Source organism: Cheilinus undulatus, linkage group 17 (assembly GCF_018320785.1).
Source record: "Cheilinus undulatus linkage group 17, ASM1832078v1, whole genome shotgun sequence".
Lineage (NCBI taxonomy): Eukaryota > Metazoa > Chordata > Actinopteri > Labriformes > Labridae > Cheilinus > Cheilinus undulatus.
Window position 1 is genome coordinate 37854276 of NC_054881.1, and position 14870 is coordinate 37869145.

General features: G+C 39.0%; 1 protein-coding gene across 1 annotated transcript in view; it reads left to right on the forward strand.

Annotated features, from left to right (window-relative positions):
* The window catches only part of mbd2 (methyl-CpG binding domain protein 2), a 41456-nt gene extending 27776 nt beyond the window's left edge, over nucleotides 1-13680 (forward strand). Inside the window, exon 7 of the mRNA XM_041811565.1 lies at nucleotides 12758-13680. The gene's annotated coding sequence lies outside the window, so the exon portion shown is untranslated. The remainder of the gene's footprint in view (nucleotides 1-12757) is intronic.
* Nucleotides 13681-14870: the final 1190 nt, after the last annotated feature.

Consider the following 14870-nt stretch of genomic DNA (forward strand, 5'->3'; position numbering starts at 1 on the left):
GACAGTTCATGTTAGATGGGTTTCATGGTTACACAGCGAGCCTTCAGGCAGGTGAGATGAGGTGAGAATAAGTCTGAAACCAAATCTGTCAGAACAGAGAGAGACTAGAGGAGTCAGAGAAAAGGAGGTTTAAAGGCCTCAGAGCATCAACAGAATGAAACAGAAGAGAGACTGATGAGTGTTAGAGATGTAGTTTTATTTACAGCATTGTCTCAATGGCTAAAAATACAACTAAATACTGTCTTTATCCAGAGGACAGGGTTTTTATTACTCAGTTTAACAGCCTGGCTTTAGTTCCTCCTAAAACAGATAAAAACCCCTCACACTTTCTGTTCCCTGAATGTTTTTAGGTGAACTTCTCTCAGAAAAATTACTGCATTATGAAAACCTTAAACACAGAAATCACTTCTCATTTTGGCTCAGCTTGTTTGAGACTTGTTGCTACAACTGTGGACATTTTTAGTAAAGAAGTACGTGAATAAACTGAAAGTAAATAGACTTAGGTAATTTTTCAACATCACTGTGACTTGACAACACAATCTCTGTTGTTTTAGCGGTCACTAGCACTGAGAAATACCAAAGCTGTAAAACAAAATCCCATCTTTTAACCCAAAGATGTACTTTTGGGCTTATTTCTAACCAAAGTCAACAAAGACTAAATTACCTGGCTGTTCTAAAGATTATCTTAACAGATATTCCTGTGATCTGAGACTGATTTTATCCTCAACAATCTGCTGGGAAGATGGTTGGAGTCGCTCTGATTTTTAACAGCAGCATTCTACATCGCTTTCCACATTATTAAGCAAATGACATTTTTCTCTTATTTTCCGAAATATTAATGCAAATGACAGAGTCATCAGCCGTTGGAGCATAATTCAAATGTTTTTGAACAAACTTTATAATGATAACCATTATTTAAAAAAAATAAAAACCTCAAAATGCACTTTTCCACATTATTAAGCATGACAAGAGTTTTAAAAGATTTTATAGGTTGTAAAGAACTGAAAGTAGTCATTTTTTGAATTTGCAGCATTAGGAGGTCATATTTACTGAAATCAAAGCTATTTCAATCTAAAACATCTTAACAGGCCAAGGTCCATGTTAACATAGGAGTCCTTCTTTGATATCACCTTCACTATTCTTGCATCCGTTGAACTTGTGAGTTTCTGGAGAGTTTCGGCTTGAATTTCTTTGCAGGATGTCAGAATATCCTCCCAGAGCTGCTGTTTTGACGTGAACTGCCTCCCACCCTCATAGATCTTTAGCTTGAGGATGCTCCAAAGGTTCTCAGTAGGGTTGAGGTCAGGAGAGGATGGGGGCCACACCATGAGTTTCTCTCCTTTTATGCCCATAGCAGCCAGTGACACAGAGGGATTCTTTGCAGCATGAGATGGTGCATTGTCATGCATGAGGATCAGTTTGCTACAGAAGGAACTGCTCTTCTTTTTGTACCATGGAAGAAAGTGGTCAGTCAGAAACTCTATATACTTTGCCGAGGTCATTTTCACACCTTCAGGGACCCTAAAGGGGCCTACCAGCTCTATCCTCATGAATCCGGCCCAAAACATGACTCCACCCCCTCCTTGCTGACGTCACAGCCTTGTTGGGACATGGTGGCCATCCACCAACCATCCACTACTCCTCCATCTGGACCATCCAGGATTGCACAGCACTCACCAGTCAACAAGACTGTTTGAAAATGAGTCTTCATGTATTTCTGGCCCACTGCAACCGTTTCTGCTTGTGAGCATTGGATTGGGTGCCTGAATAGTAGGTTTATGCATGACTGCAAGCCTCTAGAGGATCCTACACCTTGAGGTTGGTGGGACTCCAGAGGCACCAGCTGCTTCAAATGCCGCTTGGCATTTTAGCTTCTGCTTTCTTAATCTGATGACTTTGTCTGTCAGAAATCTTCCTCATTTTGCCTTTATCTGCAGGAACCTGCCTGTGCTCTGAATCAGCCACAAAGTCCTTCACAGTATGATGATCACGGTTATTTTTTCATGAAATATCTAATGTTTTCATTCCTTGTCCAAGGCATTACACTATTTGACACTTCACGGCAGCAGAGATCCCTTTTCTGTGGCCTGCTTAATAATGTGGAACATGTGGAAAAGTGCATTTTGAGGTTTTTATTTTTTTTAAATAATGGTTATCATTATGAAGTTTGTTCAAAAACATTTGATTTGATTGACAATTATGCTCTAACAGCTGATGACTTGAAAAATACTCTGACTGTCATTAGCATTAATATTTAGTAAAATAAGAGAAAAATGTAATTTGCTTAAAAATGTGGAAAGCAGTGTAGATCAGATATCCTGTTATGGTGGGGGAAGGCTCTGCTAAAAAATCAAATCCACAATGGTGAAAATGAATGGGAATTTTACTTCCAGAATGCGAATGTTGAGCTCTACAGCCAGCCTTGAGTAATATTTACATGCAACAATAAGCTGTAGTAAATTAAAGTATGGTGCAATGAGATGTGGCGAGTTAAACGTGAACCAAAGAGTGGTTGTCTCATTCTGCTCTGCACCGTTCACATTTTCCTGGAGTGTTTTCCCCCCTGCAGTTTGATTTGTTTCTCACCCTGAATAACCTCCGAAGTTCACTTCACCCAGAACTTTAGGGGACTGGAACGGTCCCAATGTAATTTCATCTTCAGAGCCTTTTCACTGACATTTACATAACCTGTGACAACAACGACTAAGCTACATAGCAAACTCCTAAAGTCCAGAGTTAATACACTACTGAGCTCTAACAGACGTGTGGGGATGAAGAAACATTTGTGCCGCAGTTTGAGAGTGAAGGAAAGTTACAGATCACAGATTTAAATGTCTAGAACCAAGCAAGGGTACGCGACAGAGAGAGAGAGAGAGGCTTGGTTGTGAATGCTGATGTGATTCTTGGTGTCTGATTGAAACTCAGCCATGCAGCAGGCTGTGTTAGTGTTGGTGTGATGGATGGGCTGGGGGTTGTTTTGGCTGTTGTGGGTTGTTTTAGGCGTGTGTTTTAATAGTTAAGGGAATATATGTGTGTGTGTAAAGTGTGTGTAAAGAGAAAGTTGTCATGCGGTTTGGTTATTGGTTAGATTTCACTCTGCAGAGACGGTAAACAAACCAAATTAAAAAACATTCACTTCCACCGGTCCACACATCCATCCATCATCCCTCTGTTTCCCCACCGCTCTGCCAGGTCACGGTCTCCGTGGTAACCAGGCTTCACCACAGACGGGAGACTGCTTTCAGCATGCAAAAGTTTTTTCTTCTGCAGAGTCAAAGATCTTAGAGTTTTGTTTTCTAACTAGAAGCTCTCTGATGAATCAGATGAGTCTCATCTGAAGTCTAAGCCTTAATTCTTCTTTGACTAAAGCTGTGATCAGCTGACGGCCAGCTGATTTGAATTATCGCCTCACAGCCAATTACAGCTCTTTCTCTCAACATAGCCATGTATATGTAAATATGACATAGTTCTCACTAATCCCTGCTTGCATAATTCTGATGCACCACACTGCTGCAGCTGGCAACGTTAACCTCCTCCACCCCAGCCTCCTCCTTTATAGCATAAAGCTTGTTGCACCCTCAAATTCAGATTCATGCGACTATGGATTAATTGCTTTTGAACTGATTTTATTGTATTCAATATGCATTGTCATAAATGGGGGTTTATAGAAAGGCATGTTCATGACAACATGAGGGAGAAAAGCTGTTAGAGATGGGATTACAGATCGGTAATCCCTGGCAATTCATTGACAGTGATTGATTTAAAGAAATCAGTGAAATAATCTGTATGATAGCTGAGGTTCACATTCCCTCTGAGTATTAACAGTTATGAGGACAGTTAAGAAGGCGACAGGAGGCTCTGATTGGTCACAGTCTGCCTCATGAAGCACACCTCATCTTTGACCCATATTATACCTCTGAGGGATGGAAAACTTTATCAACTTTACTTTGCACTTAAATCAGGATCAAAGATGAAGTTTCATCCTCTGCATCTTCACCTTCCTCTTACATTTTCCACCAGCAGCTCCAAAATGTCTTTACCCACCTCAGCTCGCCTCTGCAGCACTTCCTCCTCGCTAAACTCTGGGTGAACTGACGTCTCCTCATCAGAGATCCACATCATCATGTTTACTGCCTCAGATTTTCAGGAGAGGTTGACTTTTTCCCACTCACTAATAGAGGGCTCATCTGCTCCATAATGAGGCTAAAATTAATCTCCAGTTTAAAACAAGCAAAATACTTTTTAAGATGAGCGTTACAGACCTTTGGGAGTAGATAATGAAGGAACAGTAAATTTAAAGTTGATGCCAGGGTTCTGATTGGTTGGAAAACTTGTTCAAAAAGTACAAGCCAGAAGTCAATGAGTGTCAAATCTCATGAACTCATATCTGAAACTGAGACATTTTACCATTTCATGAAAAATATTAGTTTATTTTGATTTTGATGGCATCAACAATCTGATAAATTAGGGACAGGGCCATGTTTACCATTATGTAGCCTCCCATCTTCTTTTAACACACACATTTGGGCAGGGAGGGAGTTTAGGAGAGAAATATTGTCCCATTCTTGCCTGATGTTATTTTGTATTTGGGTCTTCTTTGCCAGACTTTTCATTTTATATTGCTACAAATGTTTTCTATCGGTGAAAGGTCTGGACTGCAGGGAGGCCAGTTCAGGTCCTGGACTGTTCTCCTGTGAAGCCATGCTGTTGTGATGGATGTGGTATGTGGTTTAGCATTGGAACATGTTTCTGAAATTGTTCCACAATTTTAAGGTTTTCTGCATATTGTTGAACCTCTGCCCATCTTTACTTCTGATAGACTCTTCCTCTCTAAAATGCCCTTCTTATACTCAGTAATGTTACTGATCTGTGGCCACTAAGTCTGATTATTTGCAAAATTCTCCCCCGGCTGTTTCATGAGTAACACATACTTTTCCAACCTTTTGTTGCCCTGTCCCTACTTTTTTGAGATGTGTTGCTGCCATCAAATACTATTGTTTTAATGAAATGATAAAATGTCTCTTAATCTGATATGTAGTTTATGTTCTATTGTGAATCAAATATGAGTTTATGGGATTTAACAGTCATTGACCTCTGTTTTGTTCACATTTTACATAGTGTCCCAACTTTTTTGGAATCAGGGTTGTAATTTCCTAACATTCTGGGCTTTTTTTTCTTTGCACTTTTACTCAGTTTAACCTTGGGAATCTCTAGGATTGAATGAGTTTAGAAACAAGGAACTACCTTTAATCAGAGGTGGGTTAAATTGAATTGAGTCAAAAGGATCTGAAGAGGAAAGGAGGAATTTGGCCCAAAATCAGCATGGTCATCTTGTAGTTTTTGCCCTACTTAAGTCATAAAACATTCAAATTTTTTGTGAAAAACTGGATGTAAATGAGGACACTGAGTCAGAGGACGCCTCTCCTCTAGCGCCATCCCCAGGTCATAAAACTTCACAGTTTTATTTTTATTACCTCTGAAGCTCTTAGGAAATCTAAATCATCAGCCTTCGTTTGTCAAATCCAACTCTCATATTTCCTGCCTAAGTGCTGCTGTACTGATGTATCTGTCATGATAAATCCATTATTAATCTCAGCAGCGGTCGTGTGTGTGTGCGTGTTGTCAGACAGTCGGCGCGTGTCTCTCCTCCGTGATGTTTCCTCTAAAAGCCGACAGATAAGGAGGCATTTTTTAAAGCACATTTGTTTTCTGCCGAGCGAGAATCGTCCATTAATGCAGATTTATGCAGATTGGCTGGATGGAAGTCGTTTGGGCGAAAAGAGCCTCTGAGAGTAGAGGAGTGATTACTAATGGGTTTTTATAGCCGGACCAGAGAGAGAGAGGCCAGCGGCCGGCCCAGCCGGTGTCTCCTGGGCTGTTGAAACAACCGTTTTAAATCTTCACAGAAATCTCTAAGTGTTGGGTCGGTTTCCTGCTGCTTGGACTCTTGGTGCTCCTTTCTGTTAATTTATTTATGTTGGTTTTACTGCTGAGTGGTTGTTTTTCCATTCTCTCTCTGTTTTTGTGCTGTTTTTTCTTGGAAAGGCGATGCAGTAGGTGGCAGCGACACACCGGTGACGCTTCATCACTGCAGTAATAAAACCAGGGAGGAATTGGGCCTCACACCCTCATCATGGAGTCAAAATCAGACGTACCTGTTTAAAGGAGCAGTTTTTGTGGATGTAGTGCTTTTTTATCACATTGCATGAAAAAGATGTTTGAATTTGTGAACTATGAGGAAAATAAATCAAAGTTTAAGAGGTTCTAGTTAAAAAATAAAGACAGTTTTCATTGAAAGCAGTAGAAGAATTTGGCCTATGATGCATCAGTGAATTTAAAATCAGCTTTACTGCCAATGCATGCAGCATCAGACCGTCTATTGTATGGACTGCAGAGTCTTTACCATATTTGTACATCTTGATTGACAGTTTTTTTTAAAATGTGCTGTTTATTTACATGTTACATTGAACTTTTTCATGCTTTAGTTTTGTTCTCTCCGGACACTTTAGTTTCTTTTTCTTAGCTGGAGCAGAGTTTAGAGAGGAGGGGATTAAACGGTCCTTTAGGAGACATAATTGGGCCAGTAAACTGTCATTATAAAGCAAACAACCAATGGGTCGCTCTATGGGCTGGTGCTTAGCAAAAACAAATGATAACTGTAGGCTAACTCTGTTGTTGAATCCCTAATTCCAACATGCATAAATGCATTAGTTGCTCCCATGTGAGTGGCTGATTAGATATGTGTGTAATGGGCACCTGGAGTAGTGTACCTAATAAAGTGGTCAGTGAGTATATACTCTATCATGAGAGCACAAAGAGAGGATTGATTGTTAAATGTTGAGATTGATAGCTTCAACCTTTTTCTTATATGCTGAGGTATGACGGTCACTAAGAAATAGGAGTGACCTCAATCCTCTGATTTCACTCAGAGAAAGACGAAAAAGGTGGTTCCAATAAATGTGGCACTGTTCCTTTAAATGTGCAGACTGCTGTTCTTATCTGATGGAGACTGAAGATTCACACTGCTGACTGAGAAAGACTGTGACCGTCTGATACCGCCACACAAACGGGCCGTCCTGGCTCCGTGCGCGTGTGGGTGGGTGTGATTATTAGCCGTGTATCTTGTAATTTCCAGAGGAGCTGATTCAGACTCCTGCAGCATTTTTTCAGCTGCTGGTAATTAGTGGTTGTTGAGACACAGAGAATTATCTGCTTCAGAGTCATCCACCAGGCTGATAACTGCTGAGTGTGAGCGCGCGCGCTGTCACTCAGCTGAATTGCCTCGATTAAGCGGCAGATTATCAGGATTTTCTAATTATTAGGGAGTAATTAAGACTGAGCCGAGGATTATCAGTGCGAAACATGAAAATACTGAAGCACTGCAGAAAGAAAACATTCATACATCGACATGTTAATACGCTGAAACAACAACACAATGAAACAGAAACATAATGACACAAAGAGTTTATTATAGAAAAAAAAACTGAATTCGCCACATGTAAGACTCAGGGAGGCACAATGATGAATCAGGAAATGTCCGGCACATTTAGCAAAGATTTCAATTTCTCAAACCATGAAGAAAGGTCTCTGAAGCATGTAAGATGGATTAAAATGCAGATAAGTGGTGATTAAAATATTAAACATGACAAAAGGAAATCAAATGGCACAATGAAGGATTCCAAATGGCACAAGAGCTTTTAAGAATGGATTTATGGGATGCAAAATGCTAAAAAACAAGTGCAAAAAATAGCACATGATTAAGTTTTTTAAGTACAACTAAAGGAGCACACACCCTAAATTCTCTGTCTTAAGAATCAGGGACGTACAATGGTGCATCACAAAAGTTTGGCACCTTTGCAAAGTTTATAATATCTCAAATCCTCAAGAAAGCTTGCTGAAAAGAATAAATAGGGGTTAAAATGGAGAGATGTGGTGATTAAGAATGTTGAATATGGAAGGGACTCAAATGGCACAATGAAGGATTCCAAATGGCACCAAAAGGTTTTCAGAATGGATTTATGGGACACAAAATGCTTACATTTGGTGTTAAGATAGCCTATTGTTAAGGTATTTTATGTACAATTAAAGGAATACAAAACCTAAATTCTCTGTGTGTAAGACTCAGGGATGCACAATGGTGCACCAAAAACATTTGGTATCTTTAGCAAAGATTTTAATACCACAAATCATGAATGTCATAAAGAGGGATAAAAAATGGGGATAAGTTATGATTAAAAATACTAAATATGAAAGAAGGGACTCAAATGGCACAAGGAGGGATTCCCTATGACATGAATAGATTTTCAGAATGGATACATGGGATGCATAATGCTCAAAAGAAGTGTTCAAATACCATGAAAAATCACATGTTTTATATGAAACTGAATAACAATTAATTACTTAATTAGGATAAATAACAGAAAATTATGTTGGAAAGAAGTAGGAATTAAAATTAACACAGAAAGATATTGGAAAATCCATCAAGGGATTCAAATTGCTCACTTGAATCTTTTTAATGGAAAAGTGATTCTAAATGTTAATATTTGGTATGAAATATCAGGATAAAGAGGGAAAGCCTTTTAAATTAAACCTTAAAAGGACTGAGAATTACTCCAGTTAGGGATACACAATGGCACAGTAATATGTTCAAATTTAAAGTGTTTAAATCAAACGACATAAGGATTCAGGATGTCCTAGGTGAAGATGGATATAAAAGAGATTAAAACTAAAAGAGGAAACCAGAGGGGATTCAGACGGAATATTACAACCAAAGAAAGGATCCCAAATGGAAGAGTGGGAATAAAATGACACTCTGTATGATTCAGTTTACAAAATATATCTGAGAAAATTCGATAATGAGATTAAAGATGGTGGCACTAGAGGGAAACCAGAAGTTGGATTTAAAAAAGCACAGTGAAGATTCAGAGTGGGACTAACAAGGGATACCAAATGGCACAATGTCAAATTTAATTTTTTGGTCCGCCTGTATTTTCTATGCAAAAAAGCCTGTAGAATCTCAACCCTTCTAAGCACAAACAAGTTATAGACATCCTTTTTATCAGGACAGCCTGGACTATCAGAATGTGTGTGCTGCAAGGATGTGAGGTGAATGTATCAGAGGTTACATGACCACAAAGACCAAGCAATAGAACAAAACCAAAAACGAATCTCATAGAACTTTATATAAATCACACTCAGATCAACAACGAGGAAACCTTTTCACATCTGCATTTAGTTCCTACAGGCCTTGTCTATCAGGACATAAAATAACGGCTTCTGAACAAACATAACAGAGATGAATGAATACACACGAGGTATGCCTGTGTGTGAAATGTGAATCCATTTTAGGAGCAGAAGCATCCTCTTTTTATCATCTGGGCCACAGAGTTCTACTTTTGACCTCTGACCTCTCCAAACAGAAAAATAACTGTCTTGTTGCTTGTTGATCTTTTGCAGATTCAAATGGTGCAGTAAATAGAGTAGGGGTTACAGTTTGGAGGAAATCTTTGCCGTCTAATCTGAAACATTTTTTCTCATTATGGGAGTCCAAATGAGCTCAGAAGCTGTGAGAGGAGCAGTCAGCAGTCAGAGAGGGAGACCATGGCAATATTTAATATCACTGCTGCTCTCCTGCTGCGTGAATGCTTCACTCTGGTGTTTTAAGAATAATTATAATATTTTCATTGCAGGCGAAAGGCCTCTGCAGACAACCATCCTAATTGTAGCCCCACCCCCCTTGTTAATGCAGCATGGGGGATGAGGTGTCGAGGGGTTAATGGAGAAGCTACTGATTAGCACAGAGGCTCTCTGCATTAATTGGACATCTTTTCGTCCAGAAGCTGCATGTTTATTAGTCCTCAGGAGGAGGGGAAGGCCGTTTGCTCTGCAGAGTGTTTTTATTAAGTGGGTTTTATGAAGACAAGCTTAACGAATCAATTTAGGCCTAATGGAAGAAAGGGGAAGGGGGTGGAGTAATGTTCAGAGGTCTCTGCAGAGCCTCATGATTATATTCACATGTTATCTGTTATTAGGAGCCGTCAGTGTAGAGCTGAGTGCTCATTAACACAAACACATGTTGGTACTTAATAACATGTGAAGGCTGCTGTTGACCCGTCTATTCCCTCGCAGCCCCCCAGCTGGAAACCACGTTATTGACCCTTTGATGTCAAAATGTCTGTCCTGGCTCAGCCTGGACAGCAGAGGGGACACGTTACAGACTGGATACCAGCGCCGAATAAATACCCTCATCCATAAACGCCTGCTGTAATCTATAATCTTCATATTCTACCATGGTTAACTCCTGCTGTGTGGTGGAGCGTCCTGATTGGTCAGGCTAAACTATTTCCCCTGGTTCTGCTGTTTTCTTTGACGTTAGACTCACACACCTATCAAAAACATGTTTATGTTTGGAGAAGAAGACAAAGAGCAGAAATTAACAAGCATTTATTTATCTCATCTAACAACCCCATTTCCAAAAAAGCTGGGGCGCTACATGTATATTAAAAGTGTTAGCTGCCAGTGCCATAGACACTAATGCAACCCCATCCCATCAGAGATGCAGGCTTTAGAACTGAGACAGGATAACGAGCTGAATGCTCCCTTCCTCTTTAGTCCACAAGACACGGCGTCTGTGGTTTACAAAAGAGAACTTTAAATTTTGATTTTTCTGACCACAGAACAGTTTTCCATGTAGCCTCAGTCCATTCTAAATGAGCTTTGGCTCAGAGAAGACAGCGTTGATATTGGATCCTGTTCACATATGGCTTCTCTTTTACAGCTTTAACTTGCATTTTGCTGCCATTGGGCGAAAACCCTCTATCTCCAAAATCACTTCTTTCAAGGGAATGAAAAAAACAGCTTCATTTAAGTCTAACACTGAATGCTGATAGTCAGCATCTTTATGACACTTTTTATTGGTTCAAAATTTGTAAAACTAACTGACAGATGTAAAGGGTGACCAACAGCTCTGATTTATGGAAAAATAGAATAAAATCATGATAAAAGGAGATATGAGGTTTGTGCATGGCATGACTTTCAGAGATTTCTCCACATTCTTTGAATCTTTTGATGATATTATGGACTGTAGATGGTGGCATATTCAAAGTCTGAGCAATTTTACATTAAAGAACAGTTTTCTGAAATTGCTGCACAATTTTTTAGACTCATTTTTGTGCAGATTTTAGATTTATTTTATTGCACTTTTGCACAAAGAAAATTGAAAAGGATTTAATAAAAGATACAGAATAAAACAACAAATACAATACATGCAGAGCATGATAATTTTGAATTCATATAATAATCAAATCAGCCCAGAATTTACTTACAAGGCACATTTAAAAACAGAAAAATGCTGCACAGTAAAAATTAAAAACACTTAAAAACACAGGAATAAAAGTGTGTTTTTAAGTTTGATTAATAGACAGGCAGTGAGGAGAATGTACAGGAGAAGCCAAAGAAACCCATATGGGCTTGTCGAGCGGCCCTCCCAAGTGGAAAATTGAACACTCAGATGAAAACGCTATGACACTGGCAGATTGGTGATCCTCTGAGAGACTCTGCATCTCTAAAATGCTCCTTTTATACCCAGTCATGTTACTGACTTGTTGGCGATAAACTTAACTCATTCCAAAATGCTTCTCCAGGTATTTTTCATTAATACTACTTACTTTTCCAGTCTTATGTTGCCCTGTCCCTACTTTTTGGAGCAGTGTTGCTGCCATCAAATCAGAATGAGCTGATATTTTTCATGATATGGTAAAATGTCTCAGTTTGAACATCTGATATGTTGTTTATGTTCTATTGTGAATCAAATATGGGTTTATCAGGTTTGACAATTATTTACATTTGACACAGCATCCCAACTTTTTGAATCTAGGGTTGTACTCTGCAGCAAAAATTGTATCTTTTGTACCTGTAACCTGTCATAACCCTATTTTGAAGCCTGCTGGCAGTGAGACTTTCTCCTCCATATTACCACTACTTTGTGTTGGTCTGAAGCGTGTGCTAAATCATGCACTGATGCCTCTGCTGCCACCTGTTGGCTGATTTTTACCTGCACCACACTGGATGTGTTTTATATACATATATGTCCCTCACAGTATTTGTGGCCATTGTAATGAAACATTTTTAAGATCCAGACTGTTCTTTATGATGCAACACATTAGTTATTTGTGCAAGCATGAGTGCAACTCAGAGGTGTTAGTAACTCCTTGATAAAGGAACTAACGCCTCTGCATGAGTCACACTCATGCTTGCAGAAATAACTAATGTGTTGTATCTTGAAGAACAGTTCACAAACTTGAAAATGTTCCATTGCACCATAGTGATTCTTTAACATCTTTTTCAGAACACTTATCTGCCAGGCGTACATGACAATATATTACTATTTGGTGTTTTGTTATTTTTTTTGTTTGTTTGTTTGTTTTATTTGGTCCTTGAATAAAATAAACTTGTTTCATTGAAAATAAAATTTGAATTGAAATGGCCTTTTTACCTGTACTCCAGCGTATTCATTCATGTTAAAAAAGATCAGTAATAAAAGGCTGAAATCTTTAGAACAAGTATGTGAGCGAACAATGGGCTTGGATTTTTCTGTTTAAACAAAACACAACACAAACTTTTTCTGCAGAGCCCCGGGGCAAAAACAGAGTGTTAAGTTTAAATTTCCTGGTGGTGCTTCTGCTACAAGCTACAAATCTTAACCACTATCCGTTCTCACTGACAATAACTTCCTGCCTTTTTCTCGTTCTTTCTCCAGATTCCTTCTGTTCACCCACCTCAGGTTAATCATCATCATCTTCTTCATCACAAGAACAACAAACCAAAAAAAGATCACCCGGAGAATAAAACATCATCAGCACTGAACTGTTGACCGGGTTAATTCAACCTTTAACACGGGAACACAGAAAGTGATTCTCCAAAGCAATAATGACATCAACAATGATCAGAACACCAGCAACAGCAGCAATAAACCACTGCAACAGGAATACAGGGAGCAACAGCAGCAAAAAAGCAACACGACAACCAAAGGATTGCATCCAGAATACAAGGAGCAACAGCAGAAAAAAAAGCAACATGACAATAAATGATTGCATCCAGATTACAGGGAGCAACAGCAGCAACATATTGATAAAGGATGGCAACAGCAACAACAGCAGTGACATGTCAATAAAGGATTGCAGCAACAACATGAAAATGAAGAATTGCAACAGGAATACAGGGAGAAACAGCAGCAAAAAAGCAACATGACAATAAATGATTGCAACCAGAATTCAGGGAGCCACATCAGCATAAACAGCAGCAACATGTCAATAAAGAATTGCAACATCAACAACAGCACTGACATGTCAATAAAGGATTGCAACAACAACATATAAATGAAGAAATGCAACAGGAATACAGGGAGAAACAGCAGCAAAAAAGCAACATGATGATAAATGATTGCATCCAGAATTCAGGGAGCAACAATAGCAGCAACATGTCAAAGAATTGAAACAGCAGCAACAGCAGCAACATGTCAATAAAGAATTGCAACAGCAGCAACATGTCAATAAAGAATTGCAACAGTAGAAACAACAGCAGCAACATGTCAATAAAGGATTGCAGCAGCAACAACAGCAGCAACACATCAATAAAGGATTGCAACAGCAACAACAGCAGCAACACGTCAATAAAGGATTGCAACTGCAACAACAACAGCAACATGTCAATAAAAAATTGCAACAGCAGCAACATGTCAAGAAAGAATTGCAACAACAGCAACGTGTCATTAAAGGATTGCAACTGCAACAACAGCAGCAACTGGTCAATAAAGAATTGCAGCAGCAACAACAACAGCAACATGTCAAAAAAAATTACAACAGCAGCAACATGTCAAAGGATTGCAACAGCAACAACAGCAGCTGCATGTTAATAAAGAATTGCAGCAGCAGCAACATGTCAATAAAAATTGCAGCAGCAACAACAGCAGCAACATGTCAATCAATGATTGCAGCAGCAACAAAAGCAGCAACATGTCAATAAAGGATTGCAACAGCAACAACAGCAGCAACATGTCAATAAAGAAATGCAACAGCAGCAACATGTCAATAAAGAATTGCAGCTGCAACAGTAACAACAGCTGCGTCATGTCAATAAAGGATTGCAACAACATGAAAATGAAGAATTGCAAAAGGAATACAGGGAGAAACAGCAGCAAAAAAGCAACATGACAATAAATGATTGCATCCAGAATTCAGGGAGCAACAGCAGCAACAACAGCAGCAACATGTCAATAAAGAATTGCAACAGCAGCAACATGTCAATAAAGAATTGCAGCAGAAACAACAACAGCAACATGCCAATAAAGAATTGCAGCAACAACAACAGCAGCAACATTTCAATAAATTATTTCAACTACAACAACAGCAGCAACATGTCAATAAAGAATTGCAACAGCAACAACAGCAGCAACGTGTCAATAAAGGATTGCAACTGCACCAACAACAACAACATGTCAATAAAAAATTGCAACAACAACAACATGTCAACAAAGGATGGCAGCAATAAACAGAGAATCCATCGGTTCGAAGCAACGACCGCAGCCTTTAATCCCCTCTGTAATTGATGAACTTTACAACAAGCGCTAATCATCCCTCTCCTTTAAACCCAGATGCACGATTTTTTTCCTTTTTAACGTGATGAAGATAATTTAACGACTCAGTGATCCCAAAGTTTCATTGCAAACTGCTGGACGGCTTTTGCTTACTCTTTACGTCTTAATGTGCTTCTTTTTGATGTTTGTGGTGTCATCGCTTTTAAAGATGTCTTCAGGGGTTTTAATGAAATAATAATGAGAATTTACATGAATATGAAACTGAACAATTACTTAT